This window comes from Triticum urartu, chromosome 2A (assembly GCF_056163025.1).
Source record: "Triticum urartu cultivar PI428250 chromosome 2A, HENAU_Tu73, whole genome shotgun sequence".
In the NCBI taxonomy this organism is placed as follows: Eukaryota; Viridiplantae; Streptophyta; class Magnoliopsida; order Poales; family Poaceae; genus Triticum; species Triticum urartu.
Window position 1 is genome coordinate 596,680,443 of NC_141874.1, and position 23,206 is coordinate 596,703,648.

Sequence of the window (23,206 nt, forward strand, 5' to 3'; positions counted from 1 at the left end):
CCAGGGCGAGGCCTAGACCTCGGAGGAAGTGGGAGATGAACACGACGTCTTCGTTGGGTTCAGGAGTAGGGACGACCTGCCCTCGGGCAGGCAGCCGATGCGAAACCTCGGCGGTAAGGTATCTGGCCTCCCACAACTTCTTGATATCTTCTTCCGTAATGGAGGAGGGCATCCATCAGCCTTGAAGGCTGGATCCGGACATGATTGAAGGTCCGGAGCACCTGACCTGGGCTTTGGGTGTTAGAACTCGAGGCGGGGGAAGGATTCGATTGAGCACGGGAGGGAAAAAAGTAAAAGCCTTGGCCCTTTATAAAGAGGGTGAATATCAAGCATCCTCTCTGTGGCCGTTTGGGACTTGCCTATAATCTAGGAGTCCTAGACGCGGTTGGGTTACCCACGCCCGTATTGATGAGAATCCCGTGATAAGGGGACACGATCTCTGTTTTGACGAGATGTGTCAAAAAACTGCATCGCGCTATGTGCGGGGCTAGTTAAAGGAAACGTTTCGAATAATCACCGGGCCATGACATAATGTTGTGTTGCCAAAACAAGTCAGCAAATTGGATTTGTGGAAATATTATTCTCTCTATGGTGGTATGTGGAACTTATTTTGCAGGGTCGGACACTATCCTTGTATTCAAATTCTTCCGTGGTGTATTCGGAGGAGGAACCCGCCTTGCAATGCCGAAGACAATACTGCGCGCCGGACTCAACGTCATTGAAAGCCTGGTTCAGGGGCTACTGAGGGAGTCCTGGATTAGGGGGTCTCCGGACAGCCGGACTATATCCATTGGCCGGACTGTTAGACTATGAAGATACAAGATTGAAGACTTTGTCTCGTGTCCGAATGGGACTCTAATTGGCGTGGAAGGCAAGCTAGGCAATACGGATAAGTGTATCTCCTCCTTTGTAACCGACCTTGTGTAACCCTAACCCTCTCCGGTGTCTATATAAACAGGAGGGTTTTAGTCCGTAGGACAACATACAATCATACCATAGGCTAGCTTCTAGGGTTTAGCCTCTCTGATCTCGTGGTAGATCTACTCTTGTACTACCCATATCATCAATATTAATCAAGCAGGACGTAGGGCTTTACCTCCATCAAGAGGGCCCAAACCTGGGTAAAACATCGTGTCCCCTGCCTCCTGTTACCATCCGCCTTAGACGCACAGTTCGGGACCCCCTACCCGAGATCCACCGGTTTGGACAACGACAATGACCATTATCAATGGGGAATTGCATCATTGCAGTGTAACAGGGGCGTTTCAGCGTTGTGTGTCTCCTGAAGAAGGCTATGAGATTTTTCATGAGATCCACGAAGGAGATTGCGGTCACCATGCCGGTTCAAAATCCTTGGTAGCTAAGGCTTTTCATCACAGCTTCTATTGGTTGACGGCTCATGCTGATGCTGAGGACTTGGTAAAAAGGTGTGATGGTTGTCAGAAATTTTCATGTCACGCTCATGTTCCGGCTCAAGAATTGAGGATGATTCCAATCACTTGGCCGTTTGCAACTTGGGGGCTGGATATGGTTGGGCCCTTTAAGAGGTCCAAGGATAAGAAGACCCACCTTCTTGTGGCGGTTGATAAGTTCAGTAAGTGGGTGGAGGCAGAGCCAGTCAGTAAGTGTGATGCAGCCACGACAGTTCAATTCATCAAGAAGGTGATTTTACGGTTTGGTTTTCCACACAACATCATAACAGATAATGGTACTAATCTATCCAAGGGTGCTATGGAAGAATTTTGTCAATGTGAGCACATCCGGCTTGACATGTCATCAGTGGCTCACCCCCAATCTAATGGTCAGGCGAAGAGAGCCAATTAAGAGATCCTAAGAGGCATCAAGCCCCAGCTTATGGTTCCTTTAAAGTGGACGCCGGGTTGTTGGGTGGAGGAGTTACCTTTTATGTTATGGAGCATCAATACCACGCCCAACAGATCTACGGGTTATACACCTTTTTCATGGTTTATGGAGCAGAGGCGGTCCTCCCTAGTGACATAAGTCATGATCACCTGGTGTGGCGGCCTATGTTGAAGCCGACAATGAGAAGGCACGTCAGGAAGCACTTGACCTATTAGATGAGGAGCGTGATATTGCGGCGGTGCGTTCGGTGATTTATCAGCAAGATCTGCGTCGTTATCACGATCGTCGGGTTAAAACCAGAACGTTTCAAGAAGGGGATCTGGTGCTCCGGCTCATCCAGGATCAGACTGATATGCACAAGTTATCCCCGCCTTGGGAAGGACCCTTCGTGGTCAGCAAGAATCTGCACAATGGGTCATATTATCAAAGGTTTGAGAGCACAAAGACTCACGTAAATTGAAGGAGGAGACCCACCGGCCATGGAATATAGCTCATCTTCGGCCTTCCTACACCTGAGCCATAGGCTCCTCTTATGTACACATTATTGACAATGTATATATTATATCAATATAATAAACCGGCATCCCTGCTAAAGCGGGGCCTCTGTTGTTATTCCTTGAAAGGTTTTTGGTTACATAGGGGTTTCTTCTTATAAAGCGGAGTTCTAATTACCCATTGATCCGGCTCATAAGCCACATATAAAAAAACACTAGGGGGCTTGCCACCCAAGGTCAAAAGGAGCCAAAGAGAGTCTGGTGCAAAGACAACTCAAACATAGGCACCCATTGAGCACAACTCAAAATATTACTAGGGGGCTCTTTGCTTCTACAAGAACCAAGAGTCTATAACCTTGTAGTAGGCTATAAAAGCTAGGCTTGGAAGCCAGGTGTATTCACCTAAAACCCTGGGTTATCCTACCTTTTTTAAGTAAGCCACTCTGTCCAGGTAATCCTGGTAGACCCGTCGAATGTTTGACAAGTCAATCTTATAAAGACCCTGAACTTGTCATAGTTAAAATGAAGATTGGTTGATGTGAGGTCCATCTTATAAAGGCTTCATAAAATGGTTTAACTTAGTGGCCTGGCAGCCCATGAAAAGCCTCGCCCTTTTTTATATATTTTCTTCTAAAATCTCTCTTTTTGATATTTCTTTTGATGAGTTTTATACTAAACCGGTGTTTATTGACCCGGCCTGGCTGTTGACTATAAGTCGGCCGAACAAATTGAGAATATTGCTAGTATCTATTGACCCGGCTTCGCTGTCGATTATAAGTTGTCAGTATACAATCAGATATAAACCGGTGTTGATTGACCCGGTCTGGCTTTGACTACAAGTCGCCAGTATGATATACGAATAACCGGTGTTTATTACAACCCGGTACGGCTTTACTATAAACCGGCAAAACAGGGAGGAGTTACCAGTACTCAAGATTTGGGTTATCACCCTTACTACAGAACATTGGCGAGCCAACGATGTGATTCAATGTCACATGTATGATATATTTCATATTTGATTGTCATTCAATACAGCCTGGTTATAAACCCGGGTTATATGTTGAGCATTATGACCCTTCCAGCAATAAACCGCCAGGACACTTTCAACTTGTTATATGCAGAAAAAGGTAAAATAAAGCTGCTAAGGATCATAAGTAGAAATAACATAAGTCATGACAGATTAACATTATCATGCAAAGTGAATATGCACGATGGCATAGCAGACCAAGTGTTTTAACTAGCCTATTACAAGGCTTTTTGATGCCCAAAAGGATAATTGTTTTCAGCAAGTATTGCAGTATGTAGAAGATTAAACCGGCCTCCGGATCATGACTCTTCAACAGGCTGGCTTGACGGTTGTGGATCATCCTGCACCGGTTCACCCTCCTCCTCTCCACCCAGCGCCTGGAAATCAATGGCGGTCCAGTCGATTCCAGTTAGGGCCTTGAATACAGCTTCGTCGCTTATAAGGTTGGAGGGGTCAACATCAGGAGCGTAGGTATTCTTACGGATTGGTGGGATAAGATCCTCCACATCATGAGTTGGTGCAGGAAGTCGTTTGTTGTCAGCATCATAAACCGGCTGATAATGAGAAAGATCTGTTTCTTCAGCCAATTTGCTCGATAATGGGCGCATTTCCATCGTCAAAGCTCGAAGATCATCATTATCAAACTCTGACCCGTCTTCCTATATGCTCGGATAGCCGCGTCCTATGCCAGCCAAGTCAGGATCTGGTATCCAGGCTTTAGCCCAGATTAGCGCAGTCAGAGCACCTGCCGTTGCAGCTGATCTTTTTAACTCGTCCAACTGGGCAGGCAGCATGGACAGCTTCTCCAATGTTTCTTCGATCAAGGTTGGGGCGGTTTATTATGAGTAGCAGTGCAAATCACTACTAGAAAAAGGACTGCTAGTGGCGCACCTGTTTTCGCTACTAATGGCGCACTACAGGCTTAATCTCGGGTCACTATGGCTTAATCTCGGGTCAATATGCTTAATCTCAGGTCAAATCGCACTTTGTGGTCAAACTTCCCAGAAGGTCAACCATCCTCACACTACTCCAGCCCGAGCATGCTTAACTTCATAGTTCTATCCAACCCCAGCACCACCTCACTTCACAGGCACTTGTTGATATATCTATCATATCAATCCTATTAAACCTTGCTGATGTCTAGGACTTAGATCATGGTATGATGAAATTTTGAAAAAATATTTCAAACTTCCCAGTAATATTACGTATCATATTTTGAAAAATAATTCAATTTTTTTTTCGAAACCAATTTTTTTTGTTACTAGTGGCGCACCTAGCATACGGTGCGCCACTAGTAAGATTGAAATTTTTTGAATTTTTTTGCCTCCGGATCTTAAAAGCCCCGTAACTTTTTTCTGTTAGGTTTTTGGGGATTTTGAACATGTTTAACGGGGTTCCCCCGGTTAAATTTGTCTGTAACTTTGCGAGTAGATGATTTTTCGTATAGAAAACTTTTTAATCCGAGTTCGTATGCAAAAGTTATGCCCATTTTACAAATTCCAGAGAGATTTTGCAAATAAAGTCGAAATTCATATTTGTAAATTTTCCCAACAACTAGACCACATATCACATGGGAAACTTATTTTGTTTTATTTTTTGACATTTCCATCAATTTCTTTTATTTTTTTTAAACTGAAAAGGCGGTCCACGGGGGGGTGCATTCGGTGGAAGTTTTGGGCCGAGTTAGTAATGGCGCACCACACCCACGGTGCGCCATTACTAGTTTTGAAAAAAAAAACAAATTCTAAATTTTTTTTGAAAAAAACTTAGTAATGGCACACCAGTTGACAGTGCGCCATTACTAGTTTTAACTAGTAATGGCGCACTGTCCACTAGTGCACCATTACTAGTTTTGAAAAAAATTTGAAAAAAAATTTTGAAAAAAATTTACTAGTGGAGTAATGGCGCACTATCCACTGGTGCGCCATTACTAGTTTCGAAAAAAAATGAAAAAAAATGTTACTAATGGCGCACCGTGGATGTGGTGCGCCATTAGTATTTGGACACTAATGGCGCACCTACACATGGTGCGCCATTAGTATATACTAATGGCACACCACATGTCTGGTGCGCCATTAGTGGCCATATCATCTATAGCCCTTTTCCTAGTAGTGAATGATCCGTTGTGCGCCGGTATATAATTGCTCTATAAGAGTATAGGCAACCTTCAACTTCTTCTGCATATCAGAGCCCAGGTGGGTAATGCGAGATCCTGCATCATTGAACATATTGATAAATCGGAAGTTTATGGGATAATACATGTTGAAGCTTATCATAAAGGTGCTTACCAAACACAGCAGTGATCATGGCATTGATTTGCCACTTCAAGCCAATCAATTCTTCTACTACCGGTTTAAGAGTTGTTTCAGCGTCCTCCGCCCGCTTTAGCACAGTTGCTTTTTCAGCGTCCCATCCTGCCCGTTCACTTTTAGAACCTTCTTTTAGCTGTTCCATAACTGTTAAAGAGCCAGTCAGCTCCTCTTTAGCCTTGGAAGTTTCTTCCTGCTGGGACTTGATATTTTCCTGAAGGTCGGCGATTTGAGATTCTTTTTGGCTCAGATTGGCCTGTAAGCAACATGTAACGAGTTAGTAGTACATATCTGAAGTTCGAAGCACATAATAGGTTATACACTTGGCACTTGGGGGCTAATGTATATTTTCTCAAGTCAAAATTATGGATTTTTCTTCATCAATCGGTTTACACAGATGGTTATCACGAGTTTTGGAAGCTTCATGACAGAAAGGTACCGATTCATCCTAAAGGTGTAAACCGGCCCCTGGGGACTACACAAGCAAAAATTGCAAGATTCATACTTTAAAGTCCCGGTTCATCATGAAATGATAAACCGGTCCTTGGGGACTACGCAAGCAATGTTGAAGTATTACAAAGTCCCGGTTCATGTTGATATCATAAACCGACCCTTAGGGGCTGCTGGAGTTGATATTAGAGACTGAACAAGGGACAATTATGAAGAGTTAACAGTGTTTACCTCACATCGATCCTTCATCATGCCTACTAAACCGGCTTCATAGTCGCGGCTGGTATACAGACGGTTCAAGAAGCCGGAATGAATTTCTTGGGCGTTGAGGTGGGCATAGCTGGATAAATCTATTTTCCACTTTCCCTTATCCATAGCAGAAAATTCTTCCTTGGCGCTATGCTTTGATAAAGCGATAGGATTGCCAGGGGTGGTGTGGCCAACATCGGTAATCATGATATCATCTGTGTTATCTTCAGCAGTCTTGGCTGGGCTCGGCGTTTATCAGCCGTTTTCGCTGGGCTCAGTGGTTCAGCAGCCGGACTCATCGGATCTGTCTCCACCAGTTCAACAAAAGTATCCTGAACTTGAGGCACTGAATCATTTAAGTTAGAATCAGCATTTTGATCCAGTGGTTCAGGGGTCTTCTCTGGTTCAAACGCCGGATTATCATCAGTCGGTGTATTCAGTTTGGCCTTTTTGTTGGCTCTGGCCTTGGCCCTGAAAGGAATAGATATAAAGGTTAGTATAGCAAACTAGTATAAAGCGTCAAGAGTTAAGTTTAAAAGTGCTCACCCAGGAACAGTCTTGAGAGGAGGGAGTTGTGTGGCCGTTGACTCTCCGGATGATGAATGAGGTGTTCCCTGATAGTTTGAGTCAGGCAGATTAAGAGGTTGCCTGAAATAACCCGCCTTGGGATAAGAAGTATCAGAAATATATGAGACCTCTGATCTACGTTTCCGGGTTGGAGTGTTCGGTAAACCGGCTGAAGTAACTACTTGGCCATTGTGCGGCGAACTTCATGTTGCTGCTTCTTCAAAAGAAAGTTTGGCTCCAAGTGAGCTAGAGGGTTAGAAAATCTTACTTTACGGATTGCTTGACGGTTTTTCCGTGTTGGCAGATGATCCGAACCGGAGGAAAGAATAATTACCTCTACATCATCAGCATGGCTGGCTTCGGCGTCATCCTGATAATAGTAATTGTCAATGAGGTGTATGAAAAAAGATCAAAGAGAATCAAGTTCTACCTTTGATCCCGGATTATCCAGCTCTTCATCAACGTTTAAATCGGAGGGTTCGGCGGTTTTCTTCTTGGCAAGTCTTTTAGTAACCTTGGTCTTGGGGCGAGGCGTCTTTGCTGGTTTATCATGAGGTTTCTTCTTCCAGAACGGATCATCACCCTACCAAAGATTGACAAAGGTTGTAAGAAACAGTTAAGAATATCAGGTACAAACAGGAGTTAGGCAATTCTTACAGTTGGCGGTTTATTCAAAACGCAGAAGGGATTTAGCCTTGTTTTGCTGCAGACAACCACCGATTCATCCAATATCTTTTTAATAGCTTCAGTGACTTCAGCATCAGTCAACGGAATGTCAGTGTGTCGTTGAGGATCTTTTGAGTTCCCTGTGTACTCGCACATTAAACCGGGGCGACGTCTTAAAGGCAAAATACTCCAAGATATCCAACAATGAACAAAGTCAACTCCTGTTAAACCATTAGCCATAAAAGCTCTAGGCTTGGCGAGTTGTGGTGCGTATTTGGCCCGTTCCATTGCAGTCAACCTTTGCGGAAATGGATGTGTGTTGGTAAGCCGGTGAGGACGATAACCCGGCAGAGGATTCACATCTTCAAGGGAAGTATCTTTGCAATAGAACCAAGTCTGGTTCCAATCCTTAGGATGACTGTGATGCTTGGCGTGAGGGAACCTGATGTCTTTCCTCTTTTGAATTCAAACGCCGCCAAGTTCAGTATTGGGTCCATCTACAAATTCGGTGCAGCGGTTTAGATAGAAAAAGTCCCTAAACAGTTCAACAGTCGGTTCTTCTTGCAGATAAGCCTCACAAAACACATGAAAATTACAAATGCTGGATACCGAGTTAGGTCCAATATCTTGAGGGTGGATCTGGAAGCTAGCAAGCACATCACGAATTTTTTTGACCCGGGAGGTTTAAAACCATGGCTTAGATGATCAAAAAACACAACTATCTCGCCATCCTTGGGTGTACGAGGATTTTCCAGACCAGGGGCTTGCCAGTGGATTTCACTCTGCTTTGGTAAAGCGCCAGTGATAACACATCCTTTCAGATCTTCTTCCTTAATCCAGGATGGAACCCAGTTACAAGCATAGAAGGTCTTGGCCATTTCTTAGGCAACCTGAAGGAAGGTGTGTGCCGGTTTAAGATTCATGGTTGACAAGTATAAGGCGTTGCAGGTTAAGAGACAAAAAGGTATTCAGGCATGCAAAATTATTAAATCGGAAGTTGATGCTATTACAAATGATAAAGCAATTGGCGGTTTACAAGGGGACTAATGGTATATGGCAGGTCATTTCTAAAGGATAAACCGCCTACCTGGGCAATGAGAGTATAGATCTGAAGCTGAAAAATGACTAAGTGAGGAAGAACAAGTTTCACATTAGGATTTCAGATCTACCGCATGTCAGGAAAAGAAAATATTTAGACCTAAAGGTTAGTGCTTAGCAGTTCATGAAAGTTCCAGATCGGGTTTTTATACACAAAAGAGAAGATTTGATGGCAAAGGAAGGGTCATCATTGCTACCGCATAAGAGTATATCAGGTTTGAATCTATCCTATAAGCCTTAGTGAAGAACAGGGAAAGAACACTATGAATCTTCCATGAGCCCGTGCGAACCCTAAATGGATCCATGGAGGAAAGAAGAAGCACTCACCGAAACTGTTGAACAGCGGAGAGGCGCTGCGATTTTCTGGTATGATCAGGGTGATGCAGCGGCCAAGGTCGGGGCAGAGGTGAAGGTCGAGGGAGGCCGCAGTGCTCGAGTGCTGAGGCGAGGGGAGAAAAGGAAAGGGACCCTCGACCCTATTTATAAGACGAAGGATAAGCGACAGGTGCGGGAATCGAGGAGCCCAAAAAATGGATATGTCCTAGAGCTATCGCCTCGATTTTCGGAGGCTCATTAATAAAAGTAAGGTATATACGGTTTTTTAATGAACAGGTGACGCCATGGCGGTTTATTATAATCCTGGAAGATGACGTCATGGCGGATTACAAGGTTTACTCGAAGGCTGAAGAGGAAGATTTTCTTAAGTGTTGAAGATTGACATGAACAGGTTCAAATCAATCTGGGGCCTAATGTTGGAGATATAACTACTGAGTATAAACCATCCAGGAGGGGCCGGGTTATACCCATAAGGAGTTATTCATATTGAAGCCCATGAAGACAAGGAGCATGGCGCTTTACTATAAGAAATTTAAAGGCCCAGGGCCCAAAGGCGGGTTAGAACCCGTAGATATAAACCGCCATAAGGTGTGTAACTTGTGTTGTAAGATATGAAAGGATAGAAACCGAGCCGGACACGTTTATGAGCTGGTCGGGATTCTGTAAACCACCAGGCGTCAACCTGTGTATATAAAGGGACGACCCGGTGATGGTTTAAGGACAAGAAACGACAACTCGAGAGCCAGGCAAAGCGGATTCGCTCCCTGGTCATCAAACCCTAGCAATCCCATCATAACTGGTGTAGGCTTAACCCTCACGCAAGGGGCCGAACTAGTATAATTCCTTGTGTCCTTTGTCCGCTTTAACCCCTTTAAGCTAACTACATTGCGATGGCTCCATGACTAAGTCCTCACACTAGGACATCTGCCATGACAATCCCACGACAAATGGGATGCACATTGTTGTCCTATCCTTGGACATCCTTAGGTGCATCACCCGTTGACTTGGTTTGTGCAATTATGCTTGGCAGCGGTCTTGGCAGTATACACTTGGAAACAAGGTTGTGAACTTGCTCTTGTGTAAGGGTGTGTTGTTGATCAACAACACAAAATGTAGGCGAATGTTGTTTCTGAGCCTGTGATGTCGCTTGAAGCTACGTCAGTATTTCCCCAAAGAGGAAGGGATGATGCAGCATAGCGGTGATAGGTATTTCCCTCATATATGAAACCAAGGTTATCGAACCAGTTGAAGGAAATATGCCCTAGAGGCAATAATAAAGTTGTTATTTATATTTCCTTATATGATGATAAATGTTTATTATTCATGCTAGAATTGTATTAACCAGAAAATTAGTACATGTGTGAATACATAGACAAACAGAGTGTCACTAGTATGTCTCTACTTGACTAGCTCGTTGATCAAAGAAGGTTAAGTTTCCTAGACATGGACAAAGAGTTGTCATTTGATAAACGGGATCACATCATTAGAGAATGGTGTGATTGACTTGACCCATCCATTAGCTTAGCACTTTGACTGTTTAGTTTACTACTATTGCTTTCTCCATAACTTATACATGTTCCTATGACTATGAGATTATGCAACTCCCGAATACCGAAGGAACACTTACTGTGCTATCAAATGTCAGAACGTAAGTGGGTGACTATAAAGATTCTCTACAGGTGTCCCCGATGGTGTTTGTTGAGTTGGCACAGATTGAGATTAGGATTTTTTTTCCTCCGTGTATCGGAGAGGTATCTCTGGGCCCTCTTGGTAATGCACATCACTATAAGCCTTGCAACCAAGCTAACTAATGAGTTAGTTACTGGATGTAGCATTACGGAACAAGTAAAGAGACTTGCCGGTAACAAGATTGAACTAGGTATTGAGATACCGACGATCGAATCTCGGGCAAGTAACATACCAATGACAAAGGGAACAACGTATGTTGTTATGCGGTTTGACCGATAAAGATCTTAATAGAATATGTAGGAACCAATATGAGCATCCGGGTTCCGCTATTGGTTATTGACCGGAGATGAGTCTCGGTCATGTCTACATAGTTCTCGAACCCGTAGGGTCCGCACGCTTAACGTTCGGTGACGATCAGTATTATGAGTTTATGTGTTTTGATGTACCGAAGGTAGTTCAGAGTCCCGGATATGATCACGGACATGACGAGGAGTCTCGGAATGGTCGAGACATAAAGATCGATATATTGGAAGCCTATGTTTGGACATCGGAATGGTTCCGGGTGAGTTCGGGCATTTACCGGAGTACCGGGGGGTTACGGGAACCCCCCGGGAGTATATGGGCCTTAGTGGAAAAGGGGAGAGGAAGGGAAAGGTGGAGGGCGCGCCCCCTGCTACCTCTTGAACACTGCATTGGTTTTCACTTGAAGAGGAAAGGGTGATGCAGCAAAGTAGCGTAAGTATTTCCCTCAGTTTTTGAGAACCAAGGTATCAATCCAGTAGGAGACTACACACAAGTCCCTCGTACCTACACAAATAAATAAGAACCTCGCAACCAACGTGATAAAGGGGTTGTCAATCCCTTCACAGCTACTTACGAGAGTGAGATCTCATAGAGATAATAAGATAATTTTTGTTGGTATTTTTATGATATAGATTGAAAGTAAAGATTGCAAAGTAAATTGGAAACTTATATAATAAAAGATAGACCCGGGGGCCATAGGTTTCACTAGAGGCTTCTCTATAGATAGCATAATTATTACGGTGGGTGAACAAATTACTGTCGAGCAATTGATAGAAAAGTGCATAATTATGAGAATATCTAGGCATGATCATGTATATAGGCATCACGTCCACGACAAGTAGACCGAAACGATTCTGCATCTACTACTATTACTCCACACATTGACCACTATCCAGCATGCATCTAGAGTATTAAGTTCATAAGAACAGAGTAACGCATTAGGCAAGATGACATGATGTAGAGGGATAAACTCAAGCAATATGATATAAACCCCATCTTTTTATCCTCAGTGGCAACAATACAATACGTGCCTTGCTGCCCCTGCTGTCACTGGGAAAGGACACCGCAATATTGAACCCAAAGCTAAGCACTTCTCCCATTGCAAGAAAGATCAATCTAGTAGGCCAAACCAAACTGATAATTCGAAGAGACTTGCAAAGATAACCAATCATACATAAAAGATTTCAGAGAAGAATCAAATATTGTTCATAGATAAACTTGATCATAAACCCAAAATTCATCGGATATCAACAAACACACCGCAAAAAGAGTTATATCAAATAGATCTCCAAGAAGATCGAGGAGAACATTGTATTGAGATTCAAAGATAGAGAATAAGCCATCTAGCTAATAACTATGGACCCAAAGGTCTGTGGTAAACTACTCCAACATCATCGGAGAGGCTATGGTGTTGATGTAGAATCCCTCCGTAATTGATTGCCCCTCCGGTGGAGCTCCAGAAAAGGCCCAAGATGGGATCTCTTGGGTACAGAAGGTTGCGGCGGTGGAAATAAGGTTTCGTGGTGCTCTTGGATGTTTTCGAGGTATATGGATGAAGGAAATATGCCCTAGAGGCAATAATAAAGTTATTATTTATTTCCTTATTTCATGATAAATGTTTATTATTCATGCTAGAGTTGTATTAACCGAAAACATAATACATGTGTGAATACATGGACAAACATAGTGTCACTAGTATGCCTCTACTTGACTAGCTCATTGATCAAAGATGGTTAAGTTTCCAAACCATAGACATGAGTTGTTATTTGATCAATGGGATCACATCATTAGGAGAATGATGTGATTGACTTGACCCATTCCGTTATCTTAGCACTTGATCATTTTTGTTTACTGCTATAGCTTTCTTCATGACTTATACATGTTCTTATGACTATGAGATTATGCAACTCCCGAATACCGGAGGAACACTTTGTGTGCTACCAAATGTCACAACGTAACTGGGTGATTATAAAGGTGCTCTACAGGTGTCTCCAATGGTACTTGTTGAGTTGGCATAGATCAAGATTAGGATTTGTCACTCCGATTGTCGGAGAGGTATCTCTGGGCCCTCTCGGTAATGCACATCACTATAAGCCTTGCAAGCAATGCAACTAATGAGTTAGTTGCGGGATAGTGCATTACGAAACGAGTAAAGAGACTTGCCAGTAACGAGATTGAACTAGGTATTGGGATACCTACGATCGAATCTCGGGCAAGTAACATACCGATAACAAAGAGAACAACGTATAGTGTTATGCGGTTTGACCGATAAAGATCTTTGTAGAATATGTAGGAACCAATATTAGCATCCAGGTTCTGCTATTGGTTATTGACCAGAGACATGTCACGGTCATGTCTACATATTTCTCGAACCCGTAGGGTCCGCACGCTTAAAGTTCCGTAACGATCAGTTTTATGAGTTTATATGTTTTGATGTACTGAAGGTAGTTCGGAGTCCTGGATATGATCACGAACATGACGAGGAGTCTCGAAATGGTCGATACATGAAGATTGATATATTGGAAGCCTACATTTGGACATCGGAAGAGTTCCGAGTAAAATCGGGATTTTACCGGAGTACCAGAGGGGTTACCGGAACCCCCCGGGGGCTAATGGGCCTTGTTGGGCCATAAGGGAAAGAGAGAGGGGCCGGCCTAGGGCAGGAAGTGCGCCCCCTCCCCTCTGTACGAATTGGACTAGGAGAGGGGGGGCGGTGCCCCCCTTTCCTTCTCTTTCTCTCCCTTCCTTTCCCCCTCCTAGTAGGAGTAGGAAAGAGGGGAATCCTACTCCTACTAGGAGGAGGATTCCTCCTCCTGGTGCACCAACAAGGGCCGGCTGGCCTCCCCCTTGCTCCTTTATATACAGGGGCAGGGGGCACCTCTAGACAGACAAGTTGATCACAAAGATCTCTCCCAGCCATGTGCGGTGCCCACTCCACCATAATCCACCTCGGTCATATGGTTGTCGCTGTATTGTATGCAATGCAATCGCCCTGTAATTGCTTTACTTTATCACTAAGCGGTAGCGATTGTCGGTGTACTAAAGTAGGGGTACCCTTAGTACCCCGAACTTGTGCACGGGCAGTTGCAGCGTCCCGCGACAAGGCCTGCCAGGTGACCGCCAAGACCCTCCGTGGTCCCTTTGAAGACCATTCAAGAACAAAGTACTCAAGACAAGACCCCGGCAAGAGAAGCTTGCCGGGAAGAAGGCAAGACCCCGGCAAGAGGAGCTTGCCGGGAAGGCCATAAGAAGCATCCCAAGGCCCCGGCAAGAGGCGCTTGCTGGGAAGGCCATCCAAGGCATTCCAAGGAACTTGCCGCGGCGCGCTACGCGCCCCGGCAGGGCCCGATGAGCGACAAGCTCCCGGAAGCGATGACTCGGCGGCCGCGGCGAGGCGCTTGCCACGGCAAGCCCCCACTCCACGCCCGCGCTCCAGCACATCCACCCACGTGTCGCTCCGGGGCCCCTCCCAAGCGCACGAGGCAGGAGGCTGTGCAGCTAGGGGCGTGCGGTGGCACGCAGGCGCTGACAAGACAACCATCGTGGCAAGACGGTGGCGTCCCTAGCGGTCCCTTTCGGGGCTGTCTAGGCGACACAGACGGGCATTTAATGCCCTTGTCCCCTGCCGTCAGGGTTAGGTATGATAACACTGTAGCCGCTAGCTGTGCCTACTACTGCACCTAGCTGTGCCTACCCACGGCACCCTTTCCACTTTTGCCCTCCGTTGCCCTATGTCGGTAACCCCTTGAGCATATAAAAGGAGGCCCGGGGCAACGTAGAGAGGGGTTCAGCAATTCCACACACTCACGCTCGATCTCGCTCCCGAGCTAGAAATCAATACCAATCCACAAAGCAGGAGTAGGGTTTTACGCATCCGCGCGGCCCGAACCTGGGTAAATCGCTCGCGTGCTTCGCTTTGATTTACTCCTCGCACGACCAAACCGCCCGCACGCTTCGCCTCGATCTGCTCTTTGCGCGACCTCCGCCCCCCGCCGAACCAAAAGGGACCCGGTCCGCCGACAAGTTCACAAAGTGGGCGGAAGTGGAACCAGTGAGGAAGGTGACCGCACAGTCAGCCATCAAGTTCTTCAGGTCGATTGTCTGCCGCCTCGGGATCCCTAACCGGATAATCACCGACAACGGCACACAGTTCACGAGCCACGCCTTCATGCAGTACGTCCAAGATCTCGGCACCAAGGTCTGCTTCGCTTCTGTTGCTCACCCAAAAAGCAACGGTCAAGCGGAAAGGGCAAACGCCGAGGTGCTGCGCGGGCTCAAGACCAGAACTTTCGACAGGCTGCACAAGTGTGGAAGAAACTGGATCGAGGAGCTACCGGTGGTTCTTTGGTCGATCAGAACGACGCCAAATCGAGCCACTGGACAGACACCCTTTGCTCTAGTCTATGGAGCAGAGGCAGTTACCCCCACAGAACTCGTATACGGGTCACTTCGAGTGCTCGCTTACGATGAGCTTGAGCAAGAGCGGCTGCGGCAAGATGACGCGCTGCTCCTTGAGGAAGATCGTCTCCAGGCTGCTGTGCGAGCTGCTCGCTACCAGCAAGCTCTGCGCCGCTACCACAGCCGCAGAGTCAATGCCAGGAGTCTCGAGGAAGGCGACCTTGTTCTTCGGCGCGTTCAGTCGGCCAAGAATTCCAACAAGTTGACGCCGAAGTGGGAAGGCCCTTACCGGGTGAAACGAGTCACAAGGCCTGGCGCTGTCCGCCTTGAGACCGAAGATGGCATTCCAGTGAGCAACTCCTGGAACATCGAGCATCTTCGTAAGTTTTACCCGTAAGGCGCGGTTGTCGGGCCCTGCCCGGCAACCACCTTTCTGTACGAGTCTTGCCGCTGTTGCATGTAATCCTCTATACAGAGCCAGGCGCAGACCCTGAGCACCAGAAAATGAAGCGCTGCATACCCCGGGGGCTATAGCATGCATGCTAGGTTGAGTCTGAGTCTCGTCCTTGGTTAGGGTCAATAGTCCCTAACAGCGGCTAACCCCTAGCTTAGAGGTCGAGTGTCCGTCCCTTTGCTTTTCCTTCGTTCGCAGGGCTCGCACGTCCTGGCCAGACCACCTGGAGACGAAAAGGAGAAGAAGGGCGCGCCGGCACCTGGGCCCCGGCAAGAACGCCGGGGGCTGCGAATGCCAAGATGTCACCCCCGGCAAGCCAGAGTTGCCGGGGGCTGCGATATCAGATAAGTTTTCCATCCCTCTTCATGCATCCTCTTATGGACTGGGGAATGTGAAACCGCGTTTCTTCCCGTAAACTGCCGTGCTCCCCCGACTCTAGGCCCTGGAGCGCGTTCCCGGGGCCAAGTTTGGTCGTAGCCGCGACAGCAAAGGGATGAAACGAGGAGGCCGCACCTACCTCGTTCCCGCCTCCGTCAAAGGCGTGAGAGCGGTCGAAGCGACGTGGGAAGGCGGCAGGGCCTGTTGCCGGGAATGTCTGTCCGAAGGATACTAAGGAGTTGTTCCTTGGCGTGGGTTCAACCCGCGAGGCAAATAACCCGGCAAACATCCCCTTTTCATTAAAAAACATCCCATACAGGTACAGTCCATAGAGGATGAAAAACATGAAAGAGAGGATTACAAGTTTTAGATACAGCTAAGGCCCGAAGGCTTACAATTAAAAAGATAAGGTGCCCGTAATCCCTTTCCTGTCCCTCTCTTCAGGAGGTAGGTCAAGGAGGCGAAAAGGGGAAAGGGGCGCCAAGGCCAGCTACAGGTGCCAGAAGACACCAAGAGAACATCCCGGGGGCCGGACGGTGATGGCGACGCCGGGAGAAGGGTGCGAAGGAGGGGCGGCAGGACGTCAGCACGCTGTCGAGGGCACCACGCCCTCGTACTCCGACTTGACGGCCTTGTCGCCAGCCCTCTTCCCCTTCCGCGGCCTCCCTACGCCAGCCGCCCAAGGAGACGCCCCGGGGAGTTCAAGAAGCCGGCGCCGCGGATGATAGGGTCGCCGATGCCGCACGAGACGGCGCCCGACACCTAGTCGGAGCCGCCGTCCTGCCGCCCGCCACCCTCACCATCACTGCCACTCTCCTCCTCGTCACTCTCGCTCGAGGAGGAGCCTTCGCTATCGGAGGAGCTGTCCACGCAGCACTTCGCCCGGGTGCCGAAGCACCCGAAGACCTTGACAGAGAGGAGATCGCCCTCCATCAGCTTAAAATGGAGGGTGAACCCCTCCATCAGGCTGTGGATGCGGGTGAACGTCTTCCACCCTCGATCGAGATACATCACACTAGGGGCTGGGAACACCACGCGGACTCGCGTGCCGCTGATCCCACAGCCCCTCGTGTGTAATCTCAGAGTTTCGGGCGGGTCCGACTCCATCACGCTCGCGAACGGAGCTGGAAGCCGGAGGCGACGACGAGGCGCCCGGCGCAGCTTGACGAAGAACTCGCAAGGGTTGTCCCCTATATGGACCGCCGCGGGGGGACGGGCCGCCGGCGGGGGCGAAGCTGGCGCGTCGCCCCGTCCGCCTCTCCCCCGAGCGCCTCGACCTCGTCCTCGACCTCGTCCACGACCTCGCCCCCTCCCTCTTCCCCTTATGGATGGCTCTGCCACCATGAGCGAGGAAGAGGGGATGGTGCGCTGTCTGGCGGCGACCCTCGCCGCCACCGATGAAGGCCCAGGATTCCCTTTCTCCATGGCGAATGAGAGAAAGGGGAGGAGAAGCTGAAGAAAGGAGGAGACGAGAGGGTGCAGGCTTCGGTGCTCCCTTCCCGCTCCTTATAAAGGAGCGAAGTGGGAGCCCAGCCGCCCCGCTCGGCGAATCAAGGCACGGGAAGAGCAGGGAGGCGGGCCGACCCGCCCCCTCTGCTCGCAACGGCCCAGGTTCCCGCTCCCGCCGTCCGCGATCCCAAGTGCATGGGAGCCGCGTGGCGGAGATGCAGAACTGAGGCGACGGATGGGGCGGCCTCGCCCTACCCCGTAATCTCGGGGAGTGGGCGCTTCGAAAACCGCACGCCGGCCCCGTCCAGTAAATGCGCCACGCCCCCACGCCTATCTCCGCTTGGAGAAGAGGGCGTGGGCTGTTCCCCTTCATCATGGCTTGACGCACGCTCGTGGGGCTCAGCCCCGCGCGCCCGCGCCGCCCACGTCACCCACGACGCCGCGTTTGACGCGTGCCGTTCCGGGCGTGCGCGATGGAAGCGGAGGGACGTGCGGCATGACCTAGGCCGCGCGTGCCCGTGCACTGTTTTGGGCCTGACCCAACAGCGCTCGGCACCGTGTCTGGCCCAGGCCCGGGGGCTCCTGTCGGTGTACTAAAGTAGGGGTACCCTTAGTACCCCGAACTTGTGCACGGGCAGTCGCAGCGTCCCGCGGCAAGGCCTGCCAGGTCACCGCCAAGACCCTCCGTGGTCCCTTTGAAGACCATTCAAGAACAAAGTACTCAAGACAAGACCCCGGCAAGAGGAGCTTGCCGGGAAGAAGGCAAGACCCCGGCAAGAGGAGCTTGCCGGGAAGGCCATCAGAAGCATCCCAAGGCCCCGGCAAGAGGCGCTTGCCGAGAAGGCCATCCAAGGCATTCCAAGGAACTTGCCGCGGCGCGCTACACGCCCCGACAAGGCCCGGTGAGCGACAAGCTCCCGGAAGCGACGAGTCGGCGGCCGCAGCAAGGCGCTTGCCGCGGCAAGCCCCCACTCCACGCCCGCGCTCCAGCACATCCACCCACGTGTCGCTCCAGGGCCCCTCCCAAGCGCACGTGGCAGGAGGCTGTGCAGCTAGGGGCGTGCGGTGGCACGCAGGCACTGACAAGACAACCATCATGGCAAGACGGTGGCGTCCCTAGCGGTCCCTTTCGGTGCTGTCTAGGCGACACCGACGGGCATTTAATGCCCTTGTCCCCTGCCGTCAGGGTTAGGTATGATAACACTGTAGCCGCTAGTTGTGCCTACTACAGCACCTAGCTGTGCCTACCCACAGCACCCTTTTCCACTTTTGCCCTCCGTTGCCCTATGTCGGTAACCCCTTGAGCATATAAAAGGAGGCCCGGGGCAACGTAGAGAGGGGTTCAACAATTCCACACACTCACGCTCGATCTTGCTCCCGAGCTAGAAATCAATACCAATCCACAAAGCAGGAGTAGGGTTTTACGCATCCGTGCGGCCCGAACCTGGGTAAATCGCTCGCGTGCTTCGCTTCGATTTACTCCTCGCACGACCAAACCGCCCGCGCGCTTCGCCTCGATCTGCTCTTTGCGCGACCTCCGCCCCCCGCCGAACCAAAAGGGACCCGGTCCGCCGGTCCCATAGGTGCCCGTGGATCAGCAGCCCCGGCATCTCTGGCGCCATTGACGGAGGCGGGAACGAGGTAGGTGCGGCCTCCTCGTTTCATCCCTTTGCTGTCGCGGCTACGACCAAACTTGGCCCCGGGAACGCGCTCTAGGGCCTAGAGTCGGGGGAGCACGGCAGTTTACGGGAAGAAACGCGGTTTCACATTCCCCAGTCCATAAGAGGATGCATGAAGAGGGATGGAAAACTTATCTGATATCGCAGCCCCCGGCAACTCTGGCTTGCCGGGGGTGACATCTTGGCATTCGCAGCCCCCGGCGTTCTTGCCGGGGCCCAGGTGCCGGCGCGCCCTTCTTCTCCTTTTCGTCTCCAGGTGGTCTGGCCAGGACGTGCGAGCCCTGCGAACGAAGGAAAAGCAAAGGGACGGACACTCGACCTCTAAGCTAGGGGTTAGCCGCTGTTAGGGACTATCGACCCTAACCAAGGACGAGACTCATACTCAACTTAGCATGCATGCTATAGCCCCCGGGGTATGCAACGCTTCATTTTCTGGTGCTCAGGGTCTGCGCCTGGCTCTGTACAGAGGATTACATGCAATAGCGGCAAGACTCGTACAGAAAGGTGGTTGCCGGGCAGGGCCCGACAACAGCGCCTTACGGGTAAAACTTACAAAGATGCTCGATGTTCCAGGAGTTGCTCACTGGAATGCCATCTTCGGTCTCAAGGCGGACAGCGCCAGGCCTTGTGACTCGTTTCACCCGGTAAGGGCCTTCCCACTTCGGCGTCAACTTGTTGGAATTCTTGGCTGACTGAACGCGCCGAAGAACAAGGTCGCCTTCCTCAAGACTCCTGGCATTGACTCTGCGGCTGTGGTAGCGGCGCAGAGCTTGCTGGTAGCGAGCAGCTCGCACAGCAGCCTGGAGACGATCTTCCTCAAGGAGCAGCGCGTCATCTTGCCGCAGCCGTTCTTGCTCAAGCTCATCGTAAGCGAGCACTCGAGGTGACCCGTATACGAGTTCCGTGGGGGTAACTGCCTCTGCTCCATAGACTAGAGCAAAGGGTGTCTGTCCAGTGGCTCGATTTGGCGTCGTTCTAATCGACCAAAGAACCACCGGTAGCTCCTCGATCCAGTTTCTTCCACACTTGTGCAGCCTGTCGAAAGTTCTGGTCTTGAGCCCGCGCAGCACCTTGGTGTTTGCCCTTTCCGCTTGACCGTTGCTTTTTAGGTGAGCAACAGAAGCGAAGCAGACCTTGGTGCCGAGATCTTGGACGTACTACATGAAGGCGTGGCTCGTGAACTGTGTGCCGTTCTCGGTGATTATCCGGTTAGGGATCCCGAAGCGGCAGACAATCGACCTGAAGAACTTGACGGCTGACTGTGCGGTCACCTTCCTCACTGGTTCCACTTCCGGCCACTTTGTGAACTTGTCGATTGCGACGTACAAGTACTCAAAGCCCCCGACAGCTCGGGGGAAGGGGCCGAGGATGTTGAGCCCCCAGACCGAAAATGGCCAGGATAAAGGGATCGTCTGGAGAGCTTGAGCTGGCTGGTGTATCTGCTTGGAATGGAACTGGCACGCTTCACACTTGGTTACTTGTGTAGTTGCATCCTGGAGGGCTGTTGGCCAGAAGAAACCTTGCCGGAATGCTTTGCCGACGAGTGCTCTTGCGCCAATGTGGTGACCACATATGCCTCCGTGTATCTCTGCCAACAGCTTCTGTCCGTCTTCCCGGGGAATGCACCTCAATTTCACACTGTTGAGTCTTCTTCTGTACAGCGTCTTGTCGACGAACTGGTACATACTTGACTGCCAGGCTACTCTTTCGGCTTCTTCTTGCTCTTCGGGAAGTTCTCCTGTCTGAAGGAAACGGACAATCTGCTGCGCCCATGTTGGAGCCTGTGGCTCGACAACAAGGACTAAAGGCGACTCTGCTGCCGCGGGAACATCTGCTTCTACGGCGAGAAGCTGTGTCTCTGCCGGAGCTTGACGTTCCGCGTCAAGCTTGCCGGGAGCTTCAGCTTCAACGGAACAAACCCTAGGGCTTGCCGGAGCATCTGGCTCCCCGGCGCTCTTGGCGTTGATCTTGGAGGTTGCTGCGGGAATATCTGCTTCTACAGCGAGAAGCTGTGTCTCTGCCGGAGCGTGACATTCCGCGACAAGCTTGCCGGGAGCTTTTGCTTCAACGGAACAAGCCCTAGGGCTTGCCGGAGCAGACTACTCCTCAGCGCCTTCGGTGTTGATCTTGGGGACCTTCTTGGCGGCGGCTTCGGGAAGCTCTGCCGGTAGGTAGTCACTAGGAATCAACTTCCTCTTCTTGCTTTGTCTAGTTGATGGTGTCACGGATGGTTGAGTCAGCTTGAGCACAAAGGTCCCTGGTTCCATAGGTAACTTAAGTGCGGCGCATTTCGACAGGCCATCTGCAATGGCGTTCTGAGTTCTCAGAACGTGCTCCATTTGTAGGCCGTCAAAGCGCTCTTCTAGATTTCTCACTTCGTCGACGTAAGCTTCCATCAACGGACTCTGATAATTCTTGTTTACTTGGCGGACGACAAGCTGTGAGTCACCCCTGACAATGAGCTTCTTAATCCCAAGGTCTGCCGCGATCCTGAGACCGGCAAGCAATCCCTCATACTCTGCAGTATTGTTTGTTGCTTGCTCCTTGGGAAAGTGCATCTGGACTATGTACTTGAGGTGCTCTCCGGTGGGCGCGCTAAGCAGCACACCAGCGCCGGCGCCTTGTAGCGAGAAGGCGCCATCAAAGTACATCAGCCACTCTTTGCTCGCTTCTTTGTCAGGGATGCTCGTCTCCGGAATTTCTTCGTCCGGAGTTGGCGTCCATTCCGCTATGAATTCTGCCAATGCTCTGCTCTGGATAGTTGAAGTGCTTTCAAACTTGAGACCAAAGCTTGACAGTTCCAGTGCCCACTCAGCAATCCTGCCTGTCGCTTCTGGATTCTGCAGTATCCTCTTCAGCGGAAAGCGAGTGACCACTGTGATCTCATGTGCTTGGAAGTAATGGCGCAGCTTTCTCGAGGCCATGAGAAGGCCGAAAAGCAGTTTCTGCACACCAGAGTACCTTGACCTAGCCCCCTGCAAGAGGGAACTGACAAAGTAAACTGGGCGCTGCACCATTTTCTTCCGTATCTCCTCGTGTATCAGCGCGGGTTCATCTTTGTCGGGACCAGAGCTTGTCGGGGAAGCCCCCTGCTTGTCGCTGGATGCGCTTGCCGCGGTTGCTGGCTCATCATCCGCCTCCCTCTCTGCCACTAACGCAGCACTAACCACTTGATTGGTTGCCGCTATGTACAGCAGCAACTTCTCTTGCGGTTTAGGTGCGACAAGTATTGGAGGGGAGGACAGGTATCTCTTCAGGTCTTGCAGCGCAGCCTCCGCTTCCGGAGTCCATTTCATTGGACCTGCCTTTTTCAATGATTTGAAAAATGGCAGGGCACGCTCAGCAGACCGAGAGATGAACCTTCTGAGAGCAGCCACGCAACCGGCAAGTTTCTGTACATCCTTGACGCGCTTCGGTGCTTCAATCTGCTCAATGGCCTTGATCTTGTCAGGATTGGCTTCAATCCCCCGCTGAGACACGAAGAACCCGAGAAGCTTGCCGGAGGGAACTCCAAACACACACTTCTCTGGGTTGAGCTTGAGGCTGATCTTGCGCAGATTTGCAAAAGTCTCGTCCAAGTCTTGGATCAGGGTTGCTCTGTCCTTGCTCTTGACCACTATATCATCCATGTAGGCTTCCACATTTCTGTGTATTTGTGGCTCAAGAGCAAAATGGACTACTCTTGCAAATGTCGAACCAGCATTTTTTAATCCGAAAGGCATCCGTACGAAACAGTACGTGCCACATGGAGTAATAAATGCGGTCTTCTCTTCATCCTCCTCTGCCATGAAGATCTG